This window comes from Maylandia zebra, linkage group LG15 (assembly GCF_041146795.1).
Source record: "Maylandia zebra isolate NMK-2024a linkage group LG15, Mzebra_GT3a, whole genome shotgun sequence".
Lineage (NCBI taxonomy): Eukaryota > Metazoa > Chordata > Actinopteri > Cichliformes > Cichlidae > Maylandia > Maylandia zebra.
Window position 1 is genome coordinate 30,474,513 of NC_135181.1, and position 15,154 is coordinate 30,489,666.

The following is a 15,154-nucleotide window of genomic DNA, read 5'->3' on the forward strand; positions in this document are numbered from 1 at the left end:
AGAGCCCGGGGCCCCTGCTATTACTGATAGGACAACCAGATCAAAGCCCTTTCCCATAGTTAGTGAGCACAAAAAAACTGAGAGAGATGAAAGACCATCAGCAGATTGTGGGAGAAATGATGAAGGACAGGGCAATCCCTGCATGGCACTTCCAAACAGCTTTCTGCATTGCCTCTGCAAGTCAAAGTTGGCGGGAGTAAGAGGGAACGCAGGGCCAGATCCTGTCCACAGGATAAGCATAGTGATATGACAGTCCCAACCTCCAATATCATCCATGCAGAATACAAGCTGGGAGGTCCGTTTACAATCTTCTTATTCAGAGTACACCAATTCAGTGGAGACAGAATTAAAATAGATTGAAAGAAACATGAAAGTCTAGTAAAAGTTGCACCTCTAAATCAAATCAGTGCCATTCCCTTTATAGTGAATGTATGTAAACCTATTTTTCCGCCATTGCTAATTTTACTTACGTGTGCAGAAACTGCTCATCTGTGGAAACTGAAGCAACCTCAGGAAATGTAATGCTTGCCTTGAATATAGCTTTAAAAAGGGAGTTTACAATATTCAGTGTTTCTTGACTTGTGAAGGTCATCACTGGAAATTTGACAGCTTATTCTAAAATGAACACAAAACTTAAGCAATCATCTATGACCATGTTCAAAGAAACATTTGAACTTTGCTCAAAATTTGTGCAATTTTTTAAATTCTGGTTTCATTATAAATTTCTTTCTGTTATATAAAATAATAGGAATGTTATTTGAAGAAAAGAACAATTAGCAGCAAAATACTGTCAGCAAATTTTAGAATCACAGAGTCAGACTTTTCCCAAAGAAACTGAATTTGTTCCACTAGCTCAATAGCCAAAAGCCCTTCATATATTGTAGCCAGCCACCAAAGAAAGGAAGAAGGAAAAAAAGAAAACATTTCGCTTCAGGATGTCAGGTAAGGTCAGGACATGCGTGTAGTATTTAGTTATTTACTACTGTCTAATAAATAAAAAAAAACAAAAAAAAAAAAACAAGGGCACTAATATAGTCCATTGGTTGAGCAGATGACCCATATGCCAAAAGGTTACTGCAGAGTCCCACATTTGAGTCCTGGGCCATTCACAAAACTGATAATTGCATCTACATCAATGCACAGTTTTAATGCATTCCTTGAAATGCTTGCTAATAGGCAGTGGTCTGATTGTTGGGGTTTTCTCACTATTACTTAACGGTCTATAGCTTACAAACCACCTCGAGGCGACTGCGCTTGTGATTTATATAAATAAAATTACATTTAACTAAAACTGAATCCTATGCTCCTCTGACAAAACCTGAATGTATGTGAAAATGCAAAGCGAGGAGTTTCAGAAAGAAATGTAAAAGGGAGAGGAAGTGTTTGCGTCAAGCACACATATCCTGCAGCGGAGGCTACAGTCTGCATGACTGTGAGGAGCACAGAGGCCAAAGATAACCACTGAACCATCTTCCTGTATGTTGTCACACAGAGGTTACGTAAAAAAAAGAGCAGCACATGCAGCAGTCCTGTGAAAGTACAGTAACATATAACACCTGAGATTTGTGATGAAAGTGACTGCAGAAAAACAAAATGACAAGGATATCTGTAATTCATACTTAATATTTAGCTTGTTTGTGAAAGTTGAACAGCACCAGATTGCACTGAAAAGGGGGTCTAAGAAAAGGCACAGGCGGCCAATTTGAAATCTGAGAGATGTCTGTGGTTGAAAATTCAAAACAGCCATTAGCTGATGTGGAAGAATGTGATACTGCTAGCAGTATAAGCCTCTAGTTATAAACTATGAAGAAATTAACACTAACTTTGTAAAGAATATACATGAAAAGAAAGCAGAAGGACCAAACACAACTTTTATAGACCAAAAGGACATCAAAAACTGAATAATGAGTAAATATTGTCAAACTGAATCCTAGAATTTGTTGGTTCTTGCATCTGGTTCTATGTGAAAGTAAAACAACCAAAAGCACAACTCCAACAACAGGAAGTAAACAAGTTTTCTGTATGCTCAAGTGAGTGCATTCTATTGTCATGCTGTTGTAACAAGGCATTTTGTCATCATTCAGAAGAAAGACAGACCTAATCCTTACTGGTCTGCTGCTTCTATTGACCAATAAATCACAAAAGAGAAGCGAAGCTGGAAATTAACGCTTCAAGCACAACACTGATCCCACTAACAATGCAAAAGTGTCTCAAGAGCTGCACTGCTGTCTTTCCAAACATGCCTGTTTAACACACCAGCAGCTCTGGTTCCAATTAGTTTAAATGCTGCATCCAAAGGGAGCCGGCCGGGGAGCTCCACAATATTCCTTTAATTGATGGTTGTGCTACTATCCTATTTCATAGCAGACTTTCTGCAGAGGAGACTTGAAAAGCACTTCATTAGCATGAAAGCTCCTCTTTAATTATTCCATCGTACTCAACTCTGATTTACAAGTGCTATTACACGGGATGTCTATTTTGAGTTAATTTATTTAGCTGAACAATTCCCTGGCCTGTAAACTCTGCTAATACTGGAGTTGATGTGCTCTTGTCTCGAAGAGCTAATGAATGCAGACAATAGCAATTTTAGTCAATAATTCTTCACACCATTGACATGGGAAAGTTTCTGCATTTGTTGACTTGTTTTTATTTCTTTCATCATTGGGGAGTTATTACTAACAAAATGAACAGCAGTAACTTCACAACCATCCAAATGTAATTAACAAAGTATGTTATTGGTTGGCTGGAGATCAAAACATCTATCCATCTTACACATAATATGTAAATCAACACTATATTCTTCTTTTTTCAATGCACACTTTGGAATTCATGAGCCACATAATGAAGCAAATGAATTGCAAATTTCTGCAATAAAGGGACAAATCCTTCGACACCAGTCAAACAATAAATAATTTAAAGTTTGAAGGCTTAATGTGTAAGCTAGGCGTGCCCTGATGAAGGCAGAAACTCCTGTTCTACTTTGTGTGACTTCACTTTTTCTGGACATTTTATTTTGGATCTGAACTAGCCAATACCAAGGTCACACAACAACACAGATCATCTAATCAAGGCTGTTATAAACAAACAACTTTCATGTTTTGCAAGGTGTGCACACACCAGTATACAGCTTTAGTTTCTGTCCCAGGGGGTGTTGCTTTCTGTTTGGGGGTATGCTTGCTCTCACCTACTTTAGGTACCCCACTAAATGTGGAGCTAAACACTTGTTTTTGTATGTTTGCAAGAGTTTTAAACTTAACCGCAAGTTGATACAATTAAAAAAAAAAAAAAACAACCTCACACATACTTTTCCTGTTGACTTCGCCCTTTCACTGAAATACTTACTAAGAAGCTTTTATTCCACTTACACTAATATAACTTGTAGCCCTCATCCAGTAGTACCTACTCAACTGAACTGAGTACTACCTGATGTGCGTGGGGTCATTATAGCAACTTAGCCAAAAGTCCATAGACATCATTTTTGTATGACACAAATACAACAACAATGGAGGACGTCGAGGCGATGGTACACCTGCTGCTTAGTGCATTTCTTTTTGTCAAAACTCTGTGACCACCAGAGATGGGCAGTAACGCGTTACTTGTAACGCGTTACTGTAATCTGATTACTTTTTTCAAGTAACGAGTAAAGTAAGGGATTACTATTGCAAAATCGGTAATTAGATTACCGTTACTTTCCCGTAGGAACGCTGCGTTACTGCGTTACTAAAACCGTGATTTTTTTTGCGAGAATGTCTCATGACAGTGACGTAAGCAAGTGCGACGTTGGTGACAGCAGCTGTGTGCAGATCAACAATGGATAATATATCGAGTGCGGGAGAGAGTATGAGCGTGCAGCGTTTAAAGTGTGGAAGTACTGACCTTACTTTGAGTTTGATTCCATAAAAAGTGACAAAAACATTAGCGTCCATCGTGCGTGGGAAGAAAACTTCTTTTTACAGCGAAAAAAACCCCTAAACTTCCGAGCAAGCACCGAGTAGCTACGACGTGATGGGGAAACTCACAGAGACACTCGCGCGGATTCTTCAACTAACCGCAGCACACCTACACCAGGGTAACCCTCCGCCTACCCTGCTCCTGCTTTACAGGTGAAAATAGAGCAAAAGGACCGCTGAGTCTTTGACTTTATTTATTTTCTGCTGTGTTTTACTTGCATCTGTTTGAAAGAGTGAGTGAAAACACAAAAAATATTTTATTTTATGAGCTGGAATGTGTAGAAAATAGGTTTAAATGTTAAACTAATTTATTCAAGTCAGAGAATGTTGCATATAATTAAATGTTTTGCTTGATGCATAAAGTTAAAAGATTAAAACTGATAAAACAAGTTAAAAAAAGAGACTTTTCCATTTGATTACATTTTGTATGATGGATTATGTAGAAAAAGTAGAATTGGGCTGAAAGATCTATCACTTTATCACCTCTTCAGGTTGTAAATCGTGTTTTTAAAAAGTAACTAAGTAACTAAGTAATTAATTACTTTTGAAAATAAGTAATCAGTAAAGTAACGGGATTACTTTTTGGGGGGAGTAATCAGTAATTAGTTACTGATTACTTTTTTCAAGTAACTTGACCAACACTGGTGACCACAGTGTTGTTTTTGTGCAGCCATTTCCCTCATTGTCAGGGTTTCAAAAATTGCGCTTTTGATTTTCGTGAATGAGTCACTCTAATGACTCATCGAGTGATGCCAATGACTGGCCAATCGTTGGCATCGCTGGTTGGTGGTGTCACGTGTCCAACTTGCCTTAAATTGCTTGGAACCGCGGCCCAGTAAGTATTAAACAAGTACATGCTACCAGACACATCTACCCAATGAAAAACCAAAAGAACCCTTGAGTCAGGGCAAGCCAAGCTGACTTCACCTGTCTTTTGCCAGCACTGCTCTACATACGCGTTTGAGGGTGGGAGAAGGGAAGTAGTGAAAATGTAAATTAAAGTATGCAGCAAAAACTCAGTGAACTCAACTCAGTTGACTAGTGCAAATAGTATGTAACATTTGTAAAATACAATTTAAGTCAATCCTAATATTGTCTTACGATAAAGAATGACTCCAAGTCTTAAGCTTAAAAGGTAATCAGTTATACTTTTTTTCCTTTTTTTTTTTAAATAACAGAAATTGGCTTAGTCTAAAAATATATAATTCTTGCATACGTTCACAATTAACTGTAACCATGTATGAGCCTATTAAAATGTGAATTTAGACAGAACTGATAGAGTACTGACCAGGATGATCAGGCCTGGGTTTGTTTATTTATTTCTAGATAGTTTTGCAGCATCAGAGTTACCCAAGTAGTTCTAGGTCTGTGTCAGTTAAGGGAAGTTAAGGCAGAGATCTTAGAGAAGTAGAAAGCAATAAGAGATGAAACCCAGGAACCCAAGTCAGAGGTAACACGATGGGGGAGGGGTAGCGTACATAGAGTGTCCAAGTTGCAGTTCACTCTTCTTATGTTGTCTGATGTGCACAACGACCAATGCCACTGAAGAGGCAAGCTACGACAACACCTTTAACAGCAGAGCATTTGAAAAGTGGGCCAACAAAGTGGAACTGAAAGTCAAGAGCCCAGAAATGCAAAAACCAACAGACCACAGCAGCACTGGGTAAAGCTGCCTCATGTAACTTTCACCTGAACTTAGAAGTACAGATACACACATTACAGGTGACAAAGGCCCAGACATACCACCACCAATAAAGATTACTTTCACCTGAAATTCCCATCCTATTAATTTAAGTCAACAACACTTAGTCACTGAATGCATCATTAAGACAGGCCATAATTTCACTGTTTCCAGACAACTAACAGATGGAAATAAATTACAACAAACATTAGCACTAACAATATGGGAGAAACAAAAATGTACCCAGCAACTAAAATGGAAACTTCTCAGATCAAACGGAAATGTACACTGCAAGACTCAAAGACTTCTTCAGTGATAATCCAGTTTCAGTTCCAGCACAACAGCAACATCACAGTTGTGGATGCAGATTTATAAACGACATCTCTTTTACATATCAGACAATACCTGATCTCAGTGGCATTCCATTAGGACAAGCAAGGCAAGCAGTGCTTGTCTAATCAAATGCAAAAACATTTTTGGTGGGAGACTGATGGGAGATTTGCATGCTAGACACGCTGCCATTGTCACTGCTTTCACTGCTCAGAGATCAGTTAAAAGCCGTGTTTTGTGTGAAAACACGGCTACTATTAGCAAATAGACACACACAGATTACTGACAGGTAAGTTTTCTCATGTGTGCCAACATGTGTGATGTAGATCGAGTGCAGCATGAAGAGGTTATTATTATCTCTTTTAGTATATAAGCAAGGAAAGCTTTGATGATGAAGAAGGGGTTTCAAATCCAGTTTAATAAAACAGGCCAGTTGAACAGGTGCAGGCTCAGCCATCAGAGATTAGCATCTCTGAGAAATCATTACTAATTTTAACCAGCTGTTTGCCAACAAACCACTTTCATGTTTCTCTAATAATTTAATCCCTGTAGATATTGACAGTTAACCCTGTGACACAATTCACAAGCCTTTCAGTTCAGCTGTGAGTTTTGTTATTATTTTAACATATTTATATTTGTGTTTCTGAGCGTATTAATTTTTCAGATATGTTAAGTCCACACGGGAAAGCCACCACAAACATATGATTTTCTGCATTACAGTAGTAATCTATATGACAATGATGAGATGTGTCTTGTTAGTCAGTGGCAAAGATGTTTTGATCTTTGTCTGCCTTTCTGTAAGTCACAGCATGCCACTGCCTAATCACTATGCATCTTCAGTTCCTTATTGGCATTAGTGCTGCAACATCTATGCAGTTTGTCAATCATGTTGACCCATTGTCCCAACTGCAAAACAAGTATCTGGCTTAAAGATAAGTGAAGGGTTCACCAGAGTCCTTGCGGGTAAGGAATACATTTAACACGCCCTTGTTTTTCATCAGTTCTCTTCTCTACTAGATTATCTTTTATTAATTGTTTTAGTTTAGATAGCCAATTACAATGCTGATATTCTATTTTGTTGGTTTTGACTTTCAGAACATACAGATATTCAGCCAATATATCTGTGCATCTCTACCATAAACATAATGTAACTAATAACAATTCAGTGCCATTCAGACCTGAAACCTCCATCACGCCGAATACAGATTTTAAAATATTATTACCCAAGTGTAGAGTACGCTTACACAAAAGAACTACTTTTAATTTAGACTTAGAAGTAAGGCTAACTTAATCTACAAAATTGCTCAGGTTCAGCAAATAAAATTACTTTTCTCCAATCACATAGTGAGAAATGCGACAGAAACGCTTTAAAAGAAAATGCAGTAAGAGCTTTGACCTAACCTAATCGCTTTAATTACTTTGAGCATTTAGGTCTACAAATGCATAATTAAGTGTCTGATGATCAGAAAGGATGCTTGCAGCAGAAAATTGGCAAATTTCCACTGAATTCTACAGTTTTATGGCACTATCGGCCTTGTTTTCGGCTAATATTTTAGGTTTACAGCTACATCTAATGTACTTGTGCAGCATCAACATAAGCAAGTCAAACAGGTAGAAACTAAACCAAATGTCATTCATACACATTAATGGAAACAACTCCGGAGATTATGGGACACAGTATCTGGCATTAAAATATATTTAGTGGATAGAAACAATCTAAGCTCTGATATGTATACATTTATTGTAGTTCTGTATTTGTTAGGTCAGTGAGGAGTTCTTTTTGCCTGAATGAAATGACAGTGCCAATAAAGCTTAATCATACACAGCTCCGCGTCTCCACGGACCATTTGTAAAGCTGCTGCAAAATTCACACTGCAAAATGAAGAAGCTCGTAGCCTTTGGCAGTTAGACGTATAGAGGAGTGTGCAGTGTCAGCCTCAATGTGTGCAATTTAACCCTTGAACTGGAGACAACCATGAGCAGCATGTGTAATGGAGGCCTCACATTATAAAGCAGAGAAGTCAGGAGAACTGGACAGGGGGAGGGGGTTCTTCCTGACAACCACACACTGGAGAGGGGGAGGGTTAAAAAACATTGAGCCCTCTTCCTGAGTCTGCAGCATTTGAGCATAATGTGATGGGTCCTTCCTTTTCACCTAACTCCCATTTGGGCTTACAGTTTGTTTGTTTTTTTTCACCAACACCTCTGAAGAAAGCACACCCTCCAAAATAACCTACGTGGACAAGTCACTGAGCAGGGTGCTCAAGCATTTGTAGCGTCTTAGATATAATCGCCCCTGACACTCAGAAAGGTAAACCAATATCATTTCCTGGGTTAAACTGACTCTGCACTCTTCATCTGAACAACAAGCAAGTTGTACGCAGTCCAAGAACACTAATATGCAGCAATTATCCTTCCCCTTGTGAAGCCAGTTGTAGGGTGGGGGGGCAGGGGCACAAGCTACACAACTATACCACCCCCACCCTTTGGTTTGCTCTGCAGTGATAACTTGTTGTACAAACTGCAAATGATAAATCAGCAAACAGGTTTTTCCAGGAACAAAGATTTTAGCATTGGCACAGGCCTCGCGACAACATACCACAAACTCTCAGGCTGGTTGTAGAAGCTCTCAAGTGTTAGTTCTTGCTTGTTTATTATGTACAGAAGCAATTAGAACAAGGGAGCCTGTTTCTTTTCACTTCTCTCAACTAGCATAAGGATAAAGCACTCCAACTACCTGTTAACATTTGCCTTAATGCTAACCAAATAAAGCGATCAGCAGCATGCCGTTCTATACAATTCCATAATCCTCCCCCAAATCCTCATTTAGCACTTATCGCTCAGGCTCGTGCATTCATTGCCGAGTCTCCAAAGAGTGGCAAATCAGCAAAGTCTCCTAGCAACATATTTGCCTAGCTAAAGGCACACATGGTTTCAGTTAGGGGTCTGCACCTATAAACAGTTGGCCGTGGCAGCTTATTGGTCAGGAAGTGCAATGCTGACTGCAAGTCAAGACAGGCAAAAGCTGATAGTGAATAATACACAGTCTTACAGGTTAGCGACAATAGCAAGGTTTTGATTGCAGGCCAAAAACGAAGGGATTCTGAGTTCTGCAGTTTGAAAGCAGTAAATGAGTAGTATAGTGGGAATCACATAAAAAGCCACAGTCAGGTAGGCTGCGCTGTGACTGGGCTGTTTCTTTAAGAACAGAAGCAAAAAGGAGAGGGAGAAGAGAAAAAAAATCAAAAGTCAAGTCACAAGTCAATTCAGGATTTTAAAGCTGCCAATTTTAGGACAAAAACGACTAATTGGACACAGATTGATCACCTTCCAAAGTGGCTGCTGGAGCCAGCAGACTTTCCAGCCACAACCAACATTGTGCATCAACTGGTGTCTTGTCTTAATAGGAACACCAGGCTGAGTGAGGCTACATGGAGAAACACAGCCTGCCTGAACACACCCAAGGGGTTTTCGCTGGGCTACGACAAACTGATTGTTACACCTCTTTTTGTACAAGGTAGCAAACTTATCCAGCATCTTTAATCTAATACCTGTCACGGAATACTTCTATTCGGAATACTTTTCCTAAGATTAAAAGCTGACAAAGAAAAGGAGCAGTTGCTGCCACAGATTTTATTCTCACATGAAACTTTCACAATAAGTCAAATGTATCTCCCAGTCCATGCTGGCACCTTTAGTGTTTTCACGAGTATAAATAATACAACACAAGCCAGAAAAGTCAACATCCCGACAGTTTAAATGATCTCAGGACAAACACTTCTCATCCCAACTATACCCAGAGCTGTCATTCTCGCTGGTAAAGGTTAGGACCCACTCCCTATCACAAGTGCCACAAATCTGTCGGACCCATACGGTTAAAAGGCGAGAAACAAGCAATCAAATAGGCGAAGTCACTGTCTTATTGCCTTAGTTATCAAACAACCAAAGACCACACTATTTGAACCTCGGAGGCTCTACTTGTTCATGATACATACAGTAGGGCTTCCACGCGTGTATGTATCACAACTTCAACTTGTGTGAAAGTTAGTCAGTAAGAAAGTTTTCGTGCTTCCATTGTGGTAGCGACGGTATAAACAGTTAATTGAGGTGTACGAGCTTCATTTTTAAGCTCGTAAGGGATCAAATATTCTGGGGAGGAGAAGAAGAGAAGCTTCAATTTTATGATTTAACGTTTCCATCCACGACTAATCGTGCGACGTTTCATCGGAGAGCTCAATGGAAAAAATAGCATGAGCTAACACACACTATAAAACATGTAGCGCCAGGCAGTGTAACTCTAAAATAAAGAGACCCTTAGTATCTACACGGAGCTATGAATATTAAACAGGACTTAGCGGTTAAGCTAACGAGTTGGTTTCAAAATGTAAAGTAGTAGTTACCCAACTCAGAGATTTGAACAGGCTCTAAACACTTCAAGTTAGCTAACTAAGTTAGCTGCTTACTGTAGACAAAAACTTTTTCCACATCTGAAAAGCTTTTTTTTCCTCTCCATTTTCTTTCAAATACAATGGGCCGTATATAGAAGCACTTGCGGCATAATAAGCCGAAATGCCTTTTCCTTTTCACTGTAACGCTATTAAAACTGTGTTGTTCCGGCTGTTGCTAAATGGCGAAAGCCGTGTTAATTAAATGTAACTTACCCTCCAGTCTCCGCCGCCGCTCCCCGGGCCGCCTTCAACACCCAAGACCGCCGCTGGACCTCCGGAGGGCCGCGGAGCTGGGAGAAGAGAAGCTAAGAAGGATCCAGCTACTGCCAGGGAGACGAAGAGCCAACTTGCACCGAGGCCCCGGGCCTTCTGTGTCCTCGAAATAGCGTTAGGGGGAGGGATACCGAGCCTTAGTCCTCCGCCGTTTGACAGAGACTCGGGAATACCTTTTTGACAGCTCCTCTTCTTGTGCCCCCCCCTCCCCTCGACAGCCCTTCACTTTTCTCTTTTTCCTCACTTCCAGCAGATACGAATCAAAATACTGTCAAAGAATATGGCGGCTGCTTAAACTAGTTACTATCGCGAGAAGAAAAGTTGTTTTTCTTTTTTTCCCCCAGTTTCCCAAGTTGTGCCGAGGGAAGAGAAAGTAGTGATTGCAAAATAGGCTGAGCAGAAGAAGGTGCAAGCGACGGGAGAAGGATGTGTTGCTCCAATTCCCTTTAAAATTACGGGAATAAATTGCATTTTGGTCCAACCCATATGAAGTGAGACAGCGGCATTCTGATTGACGCTGATCTCCTCTCAGTTCACAGAGAAAGCACAGATGAGATGTGATAAGATGGCTTTACTAAAAACAATACAGAAAAAATAAAATCAAGTTATAATAGATTATTTTTGAGTTTTTAAACTAATTGTAATCAATGAGCTGCACTTTGTAGTACCCGAGTTAAGCTAATTTTATAAATACATTAATAACTATGACTAAGCGAGATTCTTTTCTGAAATGTAAGAGTACTTGTACACAATATTTACATTATGTTCTGACTTTTTGTTTGTTTGCACTACGGCCTCTACATCGAGCAGTTACAGAAATAACACTGCACAAGTGTTCTGTGTTTAGAAACATCGAGCACAAATTATTACTTAAAAAAGTATGCATACAACTATACTTCTCACTTTTTCGATTAAATCAATAAAAATAAGTAGGCTTCAAAATATCGATATGTTTTAAATTCTTTACTGCTTGGAATCATTAGCATTTTTGTCTGAACTGAGCAGTTGCTGTCATATTTCAGCCTGCTAATACAACAAAATAAGATCAGAAGTTAGTGAGGTGGTCTCTGCTACAGCTACCCTTGAAAAACCTAGAAACTATCCTAATGGTCGTCAAACCACGTCTTTAATGACAGATCCTGAGATGTCGAAAGTCATCATTTATTATATTATCTTTATGGGGAAAAGAGTTAAAACTAAACTAGGTCATTACAAGCCCAACATCAAGTTTCATAGATGTATTCCATTTGTTTGTTTGGTTTACAGGATCACAGACCAGCCTGAGTTTAACAAGAAAAACCACAAAGTAGGGCAGGGTGAGAACATCTTCCCCTTATCGCTCAGTGACACCTCACTCGATTTAGCAAAACAAAAAAAAGTACTGGTGCCAGAAATGAACACTTCTGCTGCTTTTTAACACTCATCCACAGCTGGAATTAAAGATCCGGAACATCCCAATTTGGACTATAAACAGCAACAGATCCAGCGAGCACCCACTGTTAAAACAGTGTTAAAACATTTGTGGTGGTTCATTAATGCATTTTATTAATAAATGCCTGTATTTCCCAAGCAATAGCCCAGATAGGATGATAAAATGATAGCAAACATTATTCACAAAGATGGCTGCAGAAGTTTGTTTTTCAAAAGGTCTGTCCAGTACGCAATAGCAGAGCTACTATGTAAATTCTATTATCTTTCCTTGCTGACATAAATGAGTTAATGTTACTTGGAAATGAAGAATGCATGTTTTTGTTTTTTTTGTTTTTATTGTGTTTTATTGTAACTGTTTATTATATGAAGAATATAAGCAATCAAGGAATAACAAGTCAAACAATGTCATTATTTCACCATTTGGATGAAGCGGTAACTGTGCCAGGTCTGAATATTTTGTTGTTGTTGTTTTTTTTCACTTTTAAGGTGTCCCACCAGGCAGCTTTAGCAAAAAGAAATATGATCTGAATGATCTGTTGTGCAAACCACACCAGGAGGCTAGTCAGCTTCTTTTTATTTATTTTCTTTATTAAGAAGATTTATTATTATTATTATTATTATTATTATTATTATTATAAGTTTGCATGTACTCCCCTTGTCTGTGTGGGTTCTCTCCAGGTACTCCAGCTTCCTCCCAAAGTCCAAAGACAGAGGCTTAACTGGTGATTCTGTGTAATGTATTCAGGGCATCACATAATATTATGTGTCAACCCTGTGACAGAGAGGCAATACCCTGCCTCTCATCCTATGGCAGCTGGGGTAGGCTCCATCCCACCCCACAACCCTGGTAAGGATAAGCTGAAGAGACCGGATGGATGGATTTTTATTTTATTTTATTTATTTAATAAGCATTGCCTAACAATGTCAGAGCTGACAGGCAAGAAAAAGAGAGCAAAAAAAGGGTCTAGGATCCATTTGCAACTGCTCCATCTATAACAAAACACAGTCAAAGAAAAAAAACTTGATAATGTGTGTGAAAAGCTGAAACAAACACCAGAGACAGAGAAAGGCCCAGGAGACCCAGGCTGGCCACAGCTCATTAAGCGTAGTGAGGATCCGAAACCACATTTCCCAATGATAACCACGTGTCTGCCTCAACAGAAGGAAGAGGGAGGCTCCAGACAGGCCCCACGGCCAAAGGGCAAGAGGCCCAAAGGACAAGAGGCAACGGGTAGCCAACCCCCGGCCATCCTAGCTGAGGACAGGACCCCAGGGCCCCAGGCACTCGAGAATTACCCAGCACCTGTTAAAGACACCCCTTAAACGCCAGACCACAGCTCCCAAAGAAGCAGGCCAACAACCATATCTGAGTTCTAAGAATGTTAAATACTTATATGCTTTACAGTATGAATACAAACTGTAACTCTTGAAAAACTGAAATTGTTATTTTAAGGTGTTGGAAATGAACTTTATTTTATCAGGTGACGTGGTGTGGTTCATTTCTGTTGATGACATTAAACTTGTGGATTTTCCCTTCTTCAGTCAGTAACTGTTATCTGTACTGTCAAACACTGGTGGTGTTTTTATTGTCTTTGCAAGTTTGATTGTGGCATGGTTTTTGAATGTTTCATAATATTGTACTCTGTTTGTTCATAGTTCAGTTCTACAAACCAGATGTGACAGGAATGTGCACCCTTGGACTACAGAGCCTCCTTGTTTTGCATGGTGATGACCTTCTTAATGTCTACAACACTGGTAGGTGTTTATAGCTGCATGTTAAAAGCACCAAATCACAGTTGACTTCATTTATATACAACAGTAATACCCACCTCAACAACTGGACTCAAGTGGATGGATAACAAATGATCAGGTAAAGCATTTCAAAATCGCAACAATCACCTGACTCTGTTTATTTTTAAGCTGTTTTTATGTATAAACATGGTTCCTGCGAATAGTTGTCATTTAAGTTGTTATTTCATTTTAGACAGGCTTCTGAGTGAGGAGGTCTGGGGGTCTCATCTACAGATGGCTTTACCAAACCAACAGTGCATCTTCTAAAAACTGTCGGACGAGTTTGAATTTCAGTGACCTTGACCTCAAGGTCAAGGTCAGAGGTCAAATTTCAGAAAATCATCTGAATGAGATAACTCGAGAAGAAAGTTTGCCTAAGATTTTCAAATTCCCACCATGGTACAACTCCTTAATTTTTTAAAGTTAATTCTGTTTCATATGGTTTCCAGAACTGGTTTTTCATTTTAGTTTAGTAATTGTTGTTTAGAATGTAAAAATGTAGTTAAGTTTTCATTAGCTTCAGTAATTTGAGTCTTTTAACATTATAATATAGAGGGTATAAAAAAGGTTTCAGTTTTTAGTCTATGTATGTTGGATAGAAAGAACTTGTGAGCCATGTATTGAGTGCTTGGGTAGAAAAGCACTATAATAAGAACCAGTCAGTTTGACCTTTTTTCTAATTTAAAAGTTTGCACCCACTTCTATTTAGTTAGTCATGATGTTTTTCACCGTGCCTGAAAACCATAAGCAGGTGTCCCTTGTAATCCTTCTTTTAGAACATAATTAACGTGGACCACATCTCACACAGTGTGAGCGAGAAAACAGACGCTTGTGGGAACTCGTGTGAAAAAGCACTGTGTATTTGTTCCTCAGCGAACTGGGCGGAAACATATGGCGTCTCGTGTGTCGGCGTAGCACAATGACTCACTCACTCACACACACACACACACACACACACACACACACACACACACACAAATTGTAGCCCCAGCTATCTCACACACACTGTGACCCCTTGACTCTGGGTCTGAAGCCCGGAGAGAAGAAATCCCCTCCAGTGGGAGAAGCAAACTGACAGCACAGTGCAGCCTCTTATCCTCTCTGTCCACTGCTCTCGTAGCTTTACACAATGCCTTCTACACTTTGAGATAAGCTGGTGGTAAACGGGGGGCTTTGTGTCAGGCAAGTGAATCAGCAAGAAAAATAAAAGGAGGAGAATCGAAATTCTTGAGAAGTCCCAGTGAATTCAT

At 39.4% G+C, this 15,154-nt stretch overlaps 1 protein-coding gene across 5 annotated transcripts in view; it reads right to left on the bottom strand.

Moving 5' to 3' along the window:
- Positions 1–11,086, bottom strand: part of tab2 (TGF-beta activated kinase 1 (MAP3K7) binding protein 2) — a 45,115-nt gene extending 34,029 nt beyond the window's left edge. For 3 of the 5 annotated variants that reach the window (XM_004566238.5, XM_004566235.5, XM_004566236.5), the window contains exon 1: positions 10,623–11,084. The gene's annotated coding sequence lies outside the window, so the exon portion shown is untranslated. Of the gene's footprint in view, positions 1–10,622 lie in introns of all 5 variants that reach the window. The other 2 variants (XM_004566239.5, XM_004566237.5) reach the window with 2 other exon arrangements.
- Between the last annotated feature and the right edge of the window lie 4,068 nt (positions 11,087–15,154).